Consider the following 12,459-nt stretch of genomic DNA (forward strand, 5'->3'; position numbering starts at 1 on the left):
TTATATTTCTTGCTACCTCATGAAGAGAAAAAACAAAGCCCAGCTGAAGCAATTCTTTCTTTGCCTGGTCTGAACTAGGCGTACTTTTTTTCTTTTCCTTGTTTTCTGGCCAATCATTTGGTGAAGTGAGTGCATCATACAGCTGGGAAAACACGAGCTTCTCCGGTTTGTTTGGCTTCAGAGCTATGTGGGTGAGCGCGAGTCTGGGCAGTGTGTCAGCTCCTTCCTGAAAGTCTGGGTCAAGGAAGTCCACAACACAACCTTGTTTACTTGATTTTGCTTTCAGTGTCGAGAACACTGGTTCTGAGGACTGCAAAGGTGTATGTGGTCACTGTTGGCTCACAACCCTGTAATTCCTTTGAAAAGATGATTTGATTGGGACAGCTGTGACCTTATTTTAATAACTCAGTGCCTTTTGAAACACCCAGATGAAAAGTGATGCGTTATTTTCCTAGTGGCTTTTGTTCCTGGCTGACCATATAGTTTGCTGGATCACTGGGAGTAATTCTGCAGGACCGAGTTTGCTGGACTGGCAGACTTGGCGGGATGGAGGATGAGTGACCAGTCTGAAGCAATTCCTTTGGCTTGGACATGTGAAGTTACAGTTAATCAACAAGTGTTTACCGAGTGCGTGTCATATGCCAAGCATTGTCTTGGGCACTGGGATGAATAAGAGGAGTAAGACAATTTCTAACAGAGTCTAGTAACTAGACTGAAAACTTGTCAAAGGTAAAAAGCCAACTCTTCTTTACATTTTCCAAAGCGCATGGTGCAGTGTCTAAGTCAAGGCAGTGCCTCAATAATTACTGAATGTCTGAATAAAAAGGTGTATTTCAATTTTGCCCAACAAATATTTACTAAGCACCCACTATGGCTCGACGGTGTCTTACGTAGTAGAGAGGCAAAGATGAGAGAGACAGAGCCCATACCTTCTATGTGCCCACAGTCTGGTGGGAAAGACAGACATTGAAACAATTATTTAGTGTGTATGAATCTGAGCCTCAAGGAACCTGAGAACCCGAGAGCCTCTTGCCACCAGGTCCCTCTTCTGGAACCCCCAGAAGAGGGTGATGGCATAAAAGAGAGATTCCAGGGTGCTGACCCAGCACCATGTCCATTCTGATTGGTTGATGCCTTTGCCTTTTTGATAATACTTCATTCCTGTAGGTAATTAACAGAGGATAATACTATCATTCCTGTAGGTAGTTAACAGAGGCACAAAGCACTCATCTACAGGGATCAGAGGAAGAAATAACTTCATGATATGAGAACGGTGCCTGATGAAATCAGTCTGGAAGGGAGGGAGGCAACCTCCAGCCAAACCCAACAGATCAGGTGATGTTTTGTTTCTAGGTATCTACTCAAAACCCCTGCCCCTGTGGGCACAAGGGGGACTCCAGATTCAAGGCACTTACAATCCAGATGCAAGGATGCCCCTAACCGCTATTTCATGTAAGTAAAGGATTCCAGATACAGAAAATCATTCTGAAATGGTATTATAAAACATTTCAATTTTAAAGTTAATTTTTATATTGTTTTTATTTCTTCCTATTCTAGAGCAACCATTATCCACAAGCCTAGTTTTATAACCGTCTTGGTTCAAATAAACTTGTTATCTGCTGAATCATTGGACTCACTCATGTTCAGTTGTGATCCAGAGAACCTTCCAAGAACCAGTTAAGAATCTTTACAGCTAATCCTCCAGGCAGGGGAAAGAGGAGTGCTTTTGTTTCCTTTTCATCCCTTGCAGAGCTGATACTGAGAGTTTAGACATATTATGAAACCTTTAACATTCTGAAGAATTGAAAGAGATAGGAAGGCAGTGAGAGGGAGAAAGGAAGGACAAAAGAAGGAATGAAAGAAGGAGAAAGGGACAGAGGGAAAAGGAGGGAAACAATCAACCACACAAAAAGCATACATTGCTTCCCAAATCTCTCCTCAGATGTTCAGACTACAGATTCATAAAGTCCTCCAGCTGGAAAGGTCAATTTCCCACTTGTAAAAGCATCAAACATCACCTGAGCCAGTTTTTCAATAAGAACCACAATTATTCCATGGACACATGTCAACAGTTCTCTGCTCAATTTTATGAGAAAAAACAATGAAGCAAATTACACTTGCCTGTGTTCTCTAGATAATTGAAGCTGGCTTCTTAAAATTCAGGTGTTGGAATGTTGAGAAGAACATGCTAGCTCTTTTATTAACTCTTTTGTTTTTACATCATTTCACGCAAAGCAGGATTTCATAATGTTGACTACTTTAAAATAAATGACTGGCACAAGACTGGGCTAGTCTCTAGTCACTTCTCTAACCTCGCCTTTCTTCACCTCTTGCTTGGCACATAAACTATCATGCTTGGTTCCTGTGCAGACACCACACCATTTCCCCTCCAGGCATTGCCCATGTCCCCTCTCCATGGAATGGCCCCTCCCCAAGTATAGCCTTCCCCAGGATGACCTTCCCCTCCCCTTTTCTGTCCTGGATAAGGAGCCCTTCTTCTCTCCTATCTCACGCTGAGCACATCTCCATCGTTGCCCTTACCACCGTGTGTTGTTAGTACCATATTTGCACATACACCTGTCTCCTCTCCCCAAACACAGTGACCAGGCATCCCTCATTTTTCACATTCTTATGGCCTAGCACAGTACCTGAAAATAGTAGGTACTTGTATTGGCTATCTATTGCTGCATAACAAATGACCTCAAAATTTATCAGCTGAAAACAATATTTACTATCTCACAGTTTCTGTGGTCAGGAAATCAGGTGTAGGTGCCACTTAGTTGGATGACTGTAACTCAGGGTCTCTCACAGGACAGCAGTGAAGCTGTCAGTCAGGCTCAGTCATTTCAAGGGTCAACTGCAGGAGAATCTGCTTCCAAGTTCACTCATGAGGCTGTTGGCAGGCCTCAGAAAGTTGACTTCCAAGCTCAATCACATGGCTGTCGGCAAGCTTTAGGGCCTTGTTGGCCGTTGACTAAGGATATTATTCCCTTGCCACATGAGATTCTCCCTAGAGTTACTCAAAACATGGCAGCTGGATTCTCCCAGAATAAGGGCTCAGAGGGAGAGAGACAGAGACAGAAACAGACAGAGACAGAGAGCGGGAGCATTCAAGCAAGATGGAGAAGTCAAAGTCTTCTTGTACCCTAAACTCAGAACTGACATTCCATCACTTTTGGTATATTTTTGTCTTTTAGAAGCAAGCCACTAGGTTCAGTCCATATACAATGGGAGGGGATTGCACGAGGACGTGAATACCAGGAGGTAGAAATCACTGGGACCATCTTACAAGCTTCCTACCACAGTGCTCAATAAGTATACTGAAAAAATAGATGAATTTCTCTAGTCAGGATGAGTGTTTCCTTCCCTGAAGATCCATAGTGTTTGAACTCCTTACTAGGGAACACAGCACAGTATGACTTTCCAGCTGAGCATAGGTTTATGTACATACCAGTGAATCATAAGCAACTGTATAAAAACAATGCCAAATAATATGCTGGCACTCAATAAATAATTGTCGATCAGGTAAATAAATGAAAGAAAGGTTGGCAGAGACTGGTACGTGTCCATCAATATTTTTCTTTAAAAAGGAATTTGTAATTATTAGCTAAATACATAGGTGTGCCACTGGAGACTATATTTCTCAATATCCCTTACAACTAGAGGTGGCCATGTTACCAATTTTTGACGAGTGGGAGGTGAGTGGAACATGAGGTGATCACTTTGTTTTCTCTCTTCCCCTTGACTGGAATACAGAGGTTTGGGTGGGATTCTAAGAAGGAATAAATACAACGAATGTGGCAGGGCCACCCTATCAGCCATATACCTCTCTACTAGTACATGAAGCTGTATCTTGCAAAAGTCACCATGCTCTAGGGTCTTGTTGTAATATAGACTATTTCAGCTTAGAGTATTACCTGTCTGGTAGAGGATTTAAAAAGCAGGGAAGAAATAAGTCTCCCTACCTCAAAGCTAGCCCCAAGCTTTAAACATACTATACAAGTTCCTTAAATATTTGCTAGATTATAAATTGTGCCTGTAGACCTGCTGGGATGTGTTGGTAGATAAGAAAGGAACATTTAGTGCAGCACAGGGGATATAGTTAATAATATGTATGGTGACAGACAATAACTAGACCTATTGAGGTGATCATTTTGTAATAGATAAAAATAATAAATCCCTATGTGGCATATGTGGAACTCATATAATATTATATGTCAATTATAATTCAATTAAAAATAAATATTAAAAAAGGAGTATTTACCACCTTTCCCCTCGGTTAGGCAAGCACAGGCTTCTTGGGTCAACTCTTGTAAACTTCGGAGCTGTGAGACTCTTCAGAGAAGCAACCCGTTAAGTGGCCTTAATTTTCAAAGCCTGAGGCAGAAAGCCACCACGGAGACACATAAGTCAGAATGGATTCTTCTCAAGGAAAATCTATCCACAGATTGAGGTTTCCTCACAGGAGGTTGGTTTGTTTTTCCCAAAAAGGAGAAGAGTTCTCAGCACATCCCCTGCAAAGGGCCAGGCTAGCAGTTTCTCCAAACTCCTGTGGCTGTCAAGGGCAGGTGGCCCACTGGGCAGCAGCAGCCACTGTCGGCCTTGCTCCCCACTTCTCTGCTCTTGGAGGCCAGCCAGCACTTGATCCTGGACGACAAGGGCCTCTGCCTTAATCTGGAACTGAACAGGATCCATGGCCTCAAACTGAACGTTTTTGTTCTGTTTGTGTTCTTTACAGTATACACACAGAAGGCTCCAACCAACACCATCCTCAAATGCCAAAATAAAATGCTCACCCAGCCAAACCATCTCTGCTGAGGCTAGCTCAAGGAGATGACAAAACCTTGTTAAAATACAGGAAGGGGAAGGGAAGGAAGTGGGATAAACTTTCGTTGCCTGGATTGAAAATCTGTTAATAGGACAGATACATGCCAAGTACAGAGTCATTTGAAGGTGTTTCTCTTTCCTGGGAAGGTGAATTTGAGAAACCAGAAAAGAAAGAAGGGATGAGGAACTCCAGTTGAAGTCTAGAAATTCAGGTGTCTTGAAATGTAGGAAGGCTTAAAACACCTGCTACTCCTGGGCCTTCCAGAAGCATTCAAGGTACTTAAGAAGACAGCCATGCCCATTACCAAAGATGATTCCGTGTGGAAATGTTCTCATGCTGTTGGTGTTAGAGGGAGGGAGACAGTAAATCTGGCTGAGGGAGGGTGTCATGAAAGTGAACTGGAAGAACTCACTCTTGAAGGGTAATTAAGATTTCCAGGTGGTCACTGGCCTCTAGTGGAGGGCATGTCAGACTTCCACCCTCTGGAAGTCTGAGAGGCCAAGGCATGTTTCTGGAATTCCTAGTGACATAGAAATATAGAATTATAGGGTACTCAAGTCAGGTCTTCAATAAGAAAAGTAGGGATGACTTCAGTTAAAAAGTATGTAGAAAATAGTGCTAAGGAGATGGGAGGAGATGAAGAGCCATTGACAGAGCAGAGAGAAAAGAGAGATCCTGCTCTGTGGACTCCAGCTGTAACTGTGGCATAGGGTTTAGCAAAATGGCTATATAACCGGGTGATTTAATAAGTCTCAGGCTCTTGAGTCATCCACTGCATTAGTGTCTGTAACAAACTACCCCAAGGTGAGTGGTTTAAATATTAGAAATCTAGGGGCGCCTGGGTGGCTCAGTCGGTTAAGCGGCCGACTTCGGCTCAGGTCATGATCTCTCAGTTTGTGAGTTCGAGCCCCGCGTTGGGCTCTGTGCTGACAGCTCAGAGCCTGGAGCCTGTTTCGGATTCTGTGTCTCCCTCTCTCTGACCCTCCCCCGTTCATTCTCTGTCTCTCTCTGTCTCAAAAATAAAATTAAAAAGTTAAAAAAAACCTTTAAATATCAGAAATCTATTGTCTCACAGTTGTGGAGGCTAGGAGTCCAAGATCAGTGTTGGCAAAATTAGTTCCTTCTCAGGCCTACGAGGAAGAATTAGCTGCATCTCTCTCTCTTAGCTCCTGGTGGTTCGCTGGCGATCTTTGGTGTTCCTTGGTTCGTAGATGCATCACCTCGTTCTCTGCCTCTATTTTTAGATGGCAGTTCCTCTGTGTCTGTGCATTTGTCTCTGCCTAACTGTCCCTCTTTTATAAGGACATAGTCGTATTGGATCTGGCCCACCCTAATAACCTCACCTAAGATTAGTTACCTCTTTAAAGACCCTCTCCCCAAATAAGGTCACATTCATAGGTCCTGGAAGTTAGGACCTCAACATCTTTTCAGGGGGGCACAATTCAACCTATCACATCCAGCTAGGTTTGAATCCCAACTTGGCCACTTTACTGGCTGTGTGGTTTTACGAAAATTACTAGCTGTGTGGTCTTGCAAGGACTGCTTAATATCCCTTAGCCCCAGTAACCTGTTTTAAATGGGACAAAGAGCACCCTTTGTGCAAGTTTTGGACAAAGTAACGGCTTAATAAGCATCAGTGGTTACCACTGCAGGCACTAGAGGACTATGTATGGAAGTCAGGCCCTGGCATCACTTCTATTTCAGGAATGTAGACAAAGGGACCACTGACAGATCCTTATTTTACTCATTTCTTTCCTCCCCCACCCCTGGTGCCTGGAATCTTGGAGGCTCAATAAATATTTTCTGCAGATTATGACTCTATAACTCAACTTCATTTTAATTTCGAGCCACTGTCCTTGCAGGGCGACAGAAACCAAAACTCTGCCAATTTGGAGTTTCCCTCTCCATTTTCCTGGGATTGTGGCTAAATTGCAGTGAATTGCATCATGCCAGGCCTTGAAGTAGAAGCATGGGAACTGGTTCCTATTTCACTGGTCTACTGTCCCAGTGTCCTGGTTGGTCCTCAGGCAGCAGTCGCCACAGGCCTTGTTCCCATTTGAACGCTGCCCGAGGTCTGTGGGGCTCTCCACCACCTGCATGCTGCACCAGGACATGGGTCCCTTCTGTTGCCTCCATACTAGCCTGGAATAGAGTCTGTCTGAGGCTTCATGTCTGCAGCCACTCCCTCATGGGGTCTCCTTGTTTCCTCCAGGGCTCTGACAGTGAAGGAGGTAGAGTACCTCCTTTCAGAGGACCTGCCCAAAGCTTTCCCCTTCCCATGCCAGCCCCTCATTCTGAGACCATCCTACCTCGACTCTTATTAACATGCTCCTCTGCCTCCCCAAACCCAACTAGATTGGAGGGATCTTTTATCTTCGATATTCCCCAGACATTTTGGGTATACCCCAAGCCTCTCCATTCCCTTAAAGACTCGAGTTTTGGGAAGCAATGCCAGGAAGAGGCCTGTGGGCTCTTTATGCCTTCTTCACAGTGCCTCCCCCAACCCTTCCCCAGACCAGTCTTTTGCCTCCAAGGGGAAATATACCAGGAAAGGGAAAAAAAAGTTAATATTTAAAAAATATTATTCCAGCTTGTTTCGGTAAATAAATAAATGAATACATGGCACTGGCCCAAGGTGCTTGATCCTGAACCAGTTTCATGAAAAACCTCTCTCCTGAATTTCCACGAACACCTTTGTGCCTGTCAGAAGGGCTTAGAGCCCCCACACCTTTCCTACCAGAAGTCTGAGCTCAGGGTCAAAGCTTCTATGGCATCTAGGTGCTGCCTGTCCACCTGCCCCGTGTGGAATCACAGGTTTCTTCCCCTGTGCTCTCAAGCATGGCTGGTGGTTCTAATGAACACTTAGCACTTAGCCCTGCTGCCCGACATTATTACAGTTAATATTTTACATGGCTGACCTCCTTACTGCCTGGAACCAGTTCTTACTCAATCTGTGCAGCAAAGGGAAAGCTTTGCCACCTTCTACCCAGTGACCTTGGGTGACTTACCTAAGCCTCTCCAAGCCTCATTTTCCTCATAAGTAAAATGGGGGTAAGAACACCCACCTGTAGGTTGCTCTGTGGATTAAGTAACGTGGCCCAAGTAAAGAACTGAGCCCGTGGCCTGACAGCGGGTGGCTGTTGCTGTGCATGACTGAGGCTGTGGCTGGCTCTACCAGGCTCTCCCGAGCCTCATCGGTACAGAGAGGGGCGGTCATGCTAACAGTGTCACCACAGCTGGAGGAACCCTGCCTGTGGATTTCACCCAACAGAAGAGCACTCACTAAAACCCACGTTTGTGTAAACTACCCCATATTAAGATCAGTGTTCATCCATTCAGTAGCTAAGCACTTAGACACATCAACTACGAGCCTGGTATTTTCATACACCTGAAAAAAAGGGGCTCCACAGGGAGAAAGACAAGGATAGAATAATACCAAATGGGCTAAAACAACATGGTTTAAAGTACCAAGGGATCATGGAGGGAAATAATCTGTCTGCTTGTGGTCATTTATTTACTACCTTCATAACCACCTGTGTTTCCAGAAAGGATCTAAGGAAGCCTGGGAGAAATAAGGAAATTTGCCCAAGAGGCTATCTGTGAGCTCAGGCCCTAAAGACTATCACTAGGCACAGCAGTGAGGACAGACGCTCCCTGGCCCAGGGGTCAACCTGTGCAAGGGTCTGGCCGTGTGGACACACCAGGCCCAACACGCCACTTTGCCCAGGAAGGACACAGAGTGCTCGTTCCCAGATATCCACATGCCTTACTCTTTCACCTCTTGCAGGTTTCCGTTCGAATGTCGCTGTCTCAACAAGACCTTCCCTAACTACCAGCGGTAAGCTGAAGCCAGCTACCGCCAGCTCGCGAGAGTAGACGGTGAAATTTTCAGGAAATCTGCAAGCCAGTTAGTATATACAATCATTAATGTGAGTCAAATTACATAAACTTACAATTGAATTAACTGTATTAGACATCAAGGTTCAAGATACCCAAAGCTACCCCTTCTTAATTATTTTACATTTTACCAGTATATATACTCAGTTATTTATGTGTATGGTGCCCATAAGGTAGAAATACTATGTAATGTTGTGCTACTATGTGCACTTCCTCCTAATTTCTTATTTAATGACCTCACATCCATAGTTTACAATCTTCCATGGCACCACTGAAATTGGCCACTACTACAGAATCGGGACATTTCTGCCCCCAGAAAGCCAGTTAGGCAACATTTACCAGTACACTACTGCTAGCCACCTTCCCCCTTCCCACCGCTGGCCCCACGTACCTGACTGATTTTTACAACAGAACCTATTGCTTTCTATCACATTGCCCAATTTTTCAGTATCATCCTTTCCTGAGCCATCACAGAATATAAGCTCCATGAGGGCAAGGATTTTTTTTTCTATTAGGTCCTTCATGCATCCCCACACCCACAAGAGTGCCTGGCACCTCGCTGGCTCTCAGTAAATCTGTCTTGAATTAATATTGGTGAATGCTGGTCTCTGAGTAAGACCGTGGAGGCAGCGGCCCCTCCCCACCACCTTGCCTTAGCCCAGCTGCGTCTTCTGACACACAGGCTGACCTGACTTGAGGCCTCTCTTTTTCTCCCTCCTTCTGTCTGTCTCTGCAGTATCCCTGCTGTCTGCAGCCTGAGGAAAGTCTTGAGTAAATGTGTTCCTCGTGGGGTCCTTGGGTGGCTCATTCGGTTAGGCGTCCAGCTCCTGATTTCAGCTCAGGGCATGGTCTTGCGGTTCGTGAGAACAAGCCCTGCGTTGGTCTCTGCACTGACAGTATGGAGCCTGCTTGGGATTTTCTCTCCTCCTCTCTCTCTGCCCCTCCCCTGTTCCCATGAGCTTGCTCTCTCTCTCAAAATACATAAATAAACATTTTTTTTTAATGTGTGCCTTGAGAGCCCGAGTCAGAGGAATTCTCTTTACCTTGCCAGACTTAGTCACAGGCCAAAAGTATTCAGCACATGTCTCTTATGTTCCCGAGACCAGTGCTATGGCACCTCTAAGGCAGTGGGTTCCAAGTGGCCCAGACCAGTAGCACCAGAAGGACTTTGCTAGAAATGCGAATTCTCAGACTCTGCCCCAGTCATACTGAATCAGGAATTCTGGGGATGTGAATTCTGGCTGCTGTAACAAAATACCCATAGTCTGAGTGGCTTATTAACAATAGAAAAGTGTTTCTCACAATTCTGGAGGCTGGAAGTCAGAAATCAGGGTGGCAGCACGGTTGGGGGAGGGGCCTCTTCTGGGTTGCAGATTTTGTGTTTATCTTTACATGGTGAAAAGGGCTTGGGAGCTCTGTGGGGTCTCATTTTTATAAGAGCACAAATTCCATTTATGAAGACTCTGGTCTCATGACCTAATTACTTCCCAAAGTCTCTACCTCTTAATACCAGCACACTGGGGGTTAGATTCCAACACATATGCTTTATGGGGATACATTCAGACCCCAGCAGAGGGCCAGCAATCTGTGTTTCTGAAATGCCAGTGCAGGAGATTCTGAGGTATGCTGAAGTCTAAGAACCACTGATCTAAGGCAGTGGTTCTCAAATGGGGCTATGTTTTCATCTCCCCTCTCCTCCCCCAGTCCCTCCAAGGAGACAATAGGCAGTGGCTGGAGACACTTTTGGTTATCACAGCTGAGAGACTGGTACTGCTGGCATCTTGTGAGCAGAGGCCTGGGATACTGCTAACCTCTTACAACGTACGTGGCGGCCCCCGTACAAAAGAATTATGTGGCTGAAAGGTCAAGGGTACTGAGGTAAGTGACCTCACCACTCTACGGTAGCCTCACTCCCCCACATCCACCCAGCCCTCCCTTCCTTCTTTTCTGTAAGATTTTCTCAGCACCTCACAGCTGTTAATAACCGACATGCCAACCTCTAACAGTCAACCGTGAGGAAGACAGAGGAGACTGCAGACTTGCTTCAGGATTCCCTGCGCTGAGGAACACAGACACTTCAACTGACCTTTACAGCCCAGTGTGGTAAAATGTTAGCATTGGGGAAATATGAAAGAGGTTATTAAACCCAGGCTTGGAACATCAGGGAGGACTTCCTGGAGAAAGTAGCTTCGGTGTTAAGACTTCAGGCAGAGGAAGACTGAATCGGAGAAGGGTGTATGGGGGATAGCTTTTATTATGGAGCACTTTCTGTGTTTGGATCACTATGCTGAGTATTTTACTATCTCATTTAATCCCTGAAACGCTTTCCGAGGTTTATACTATTGCTATTTCCATTTTATAGCTGGGGCCACTGAAGCCTAGGTATATTAATAACTTGCCTAAAGCCACACAGCTAAGAAATGTTGAAGCAGGGCTTTGAACCCAGGTCTGTAGATTCCAAAGCCAGACAGGAAGGGATTGCTACTTACAGAGGGCAAAAGAGTAGACTGGGAATTTTTTTAAAACACACTTAACCCTTGTGTTATGAGCTGACTTATGTCCCCCCCAGAATTCATATGTTGAGGTCCCAACCTCCAGTACCTCAGAATGTGTCTATACTTGGAGAGAAGGTCTTTCAAGAGGTGATTAAGCTAAAATGTGGCCATCAGGGTGGGTCCCAATCCAATATGATGGATGTCCTTACAAGAAAACGAAATTTGGACACAGAAAGAGATATCAGGGATGTGCATACACAGGAAAGACCACGTGAAGACACAGTGAGAAGGCAGCCATGTGCAAATGAAGAAGGCGGGCTTCAGAAAAAGCCAAACCTGCTAAGCACCTTGATCTTGGACTTCTAGCCTGCAGAGCTGTGAGAAAATGAATTTCTGTTGTTTAGGACCCCTCATCTGTGGTATTTTGTTATGGCAGCCCTAACAATCAAACTGTCTGGTACGTTGTTTCGATGGTGGGAAAGTTTAAAAAGCATATTAGCTATGTTTTGTTTTCTCTGCTGTAAAATAGAAGAGAATGAGAAATCTAGGTCTCTGGCCTCCCCTCCCCACGATGACATGCAACTCCAGCTTCAGGGGCATCCGCTGAGCCAAAGCCACTGGGAGACAGTTCTCTTTCCTGGCTTTTGCAAGAGCCAAATTCATTGAGATTTACACAGTACATCCTAGAAGGGAAGGAGAGATGGGAGGGCCTTAAGCGGTAGAGGTGGAATCTCTGAGGTGAAGAGGTGATAGAAATATGACGGTGCCACCAAGCAGGACCCAAACCTCATTTCCTTACAGAACCACAGGGAATGATCATTGCCCAGCCAGGCAACATTTGGCCAATGTTACTGACCCGGGATACTGTGCAACAGAGCACTGGCACCTCAAGGCATAGATCATGGACATCTTGGCACCTGCCAGTGTGGATCCAAGACTGCAGGCAGGGACTGCTAAGAAGTTTTTCTGTACTATGGACCCTAGAACTGATACCGCTTCTGTAGGATGTGGGTGCCTTTAGTACCAATAAAAGTTGAGACAAATCTCCCATTAGCCCAGAGAGATGGACCCAACGTAGACTGAGCTGAACTTAAAGGTAAGAAGAAATGTGATATTTTTTGCACATCCACACTTGTGCATTAAAATTCAAACGGACCACGCTTTATTTTCAAAACTGGGATACAGAAAAGCAGGCAGAAGCCAGTTCAAGGCCAACTGAAATCACTTCTGTCAGCAGGG

The 12,459-nt window shown here is 45.1% G+C and overlaps 1 long non-coding RNA gene across 1 annotated transcript; it reads left to right on the plus strand.

Annotated features, from left to right (window-relative positions):
* The first annotated feature begins 1,393 nt into the window (after window positions 1–1,393).
* LOC125173745 (uncharacterized) lies at window positions 1,394–10,888 on the plus strand. Its single transcript, XR_007155138.1, has 4 exons — window positions 1,394–1,452; window positions 8,616–8,757; window positions 10,430–10,603; window positions 10,732–10,888. It is a non-coding gene; the product is annotated as an uncharacterized LOC125173745 (long non-coding RNA).
* Window positions 10,889–12,459: the final 1,571 nt, after the last annotated feature.

Source organism: Prionailurus viverrinus, chromosome C1, assembly GCF_022837055.1.
Source record: "Prionailurus viverrinus isolate Anna chromosome C1, UM_Priviv_1.0, whole genome shotgun sequence".
Lineage (NCBI taxonomy): Eukaryota > Metazoa > Chordata > Mammalia > Carnivora > Felidae > Prionailurus > Prionailurus viverrinus.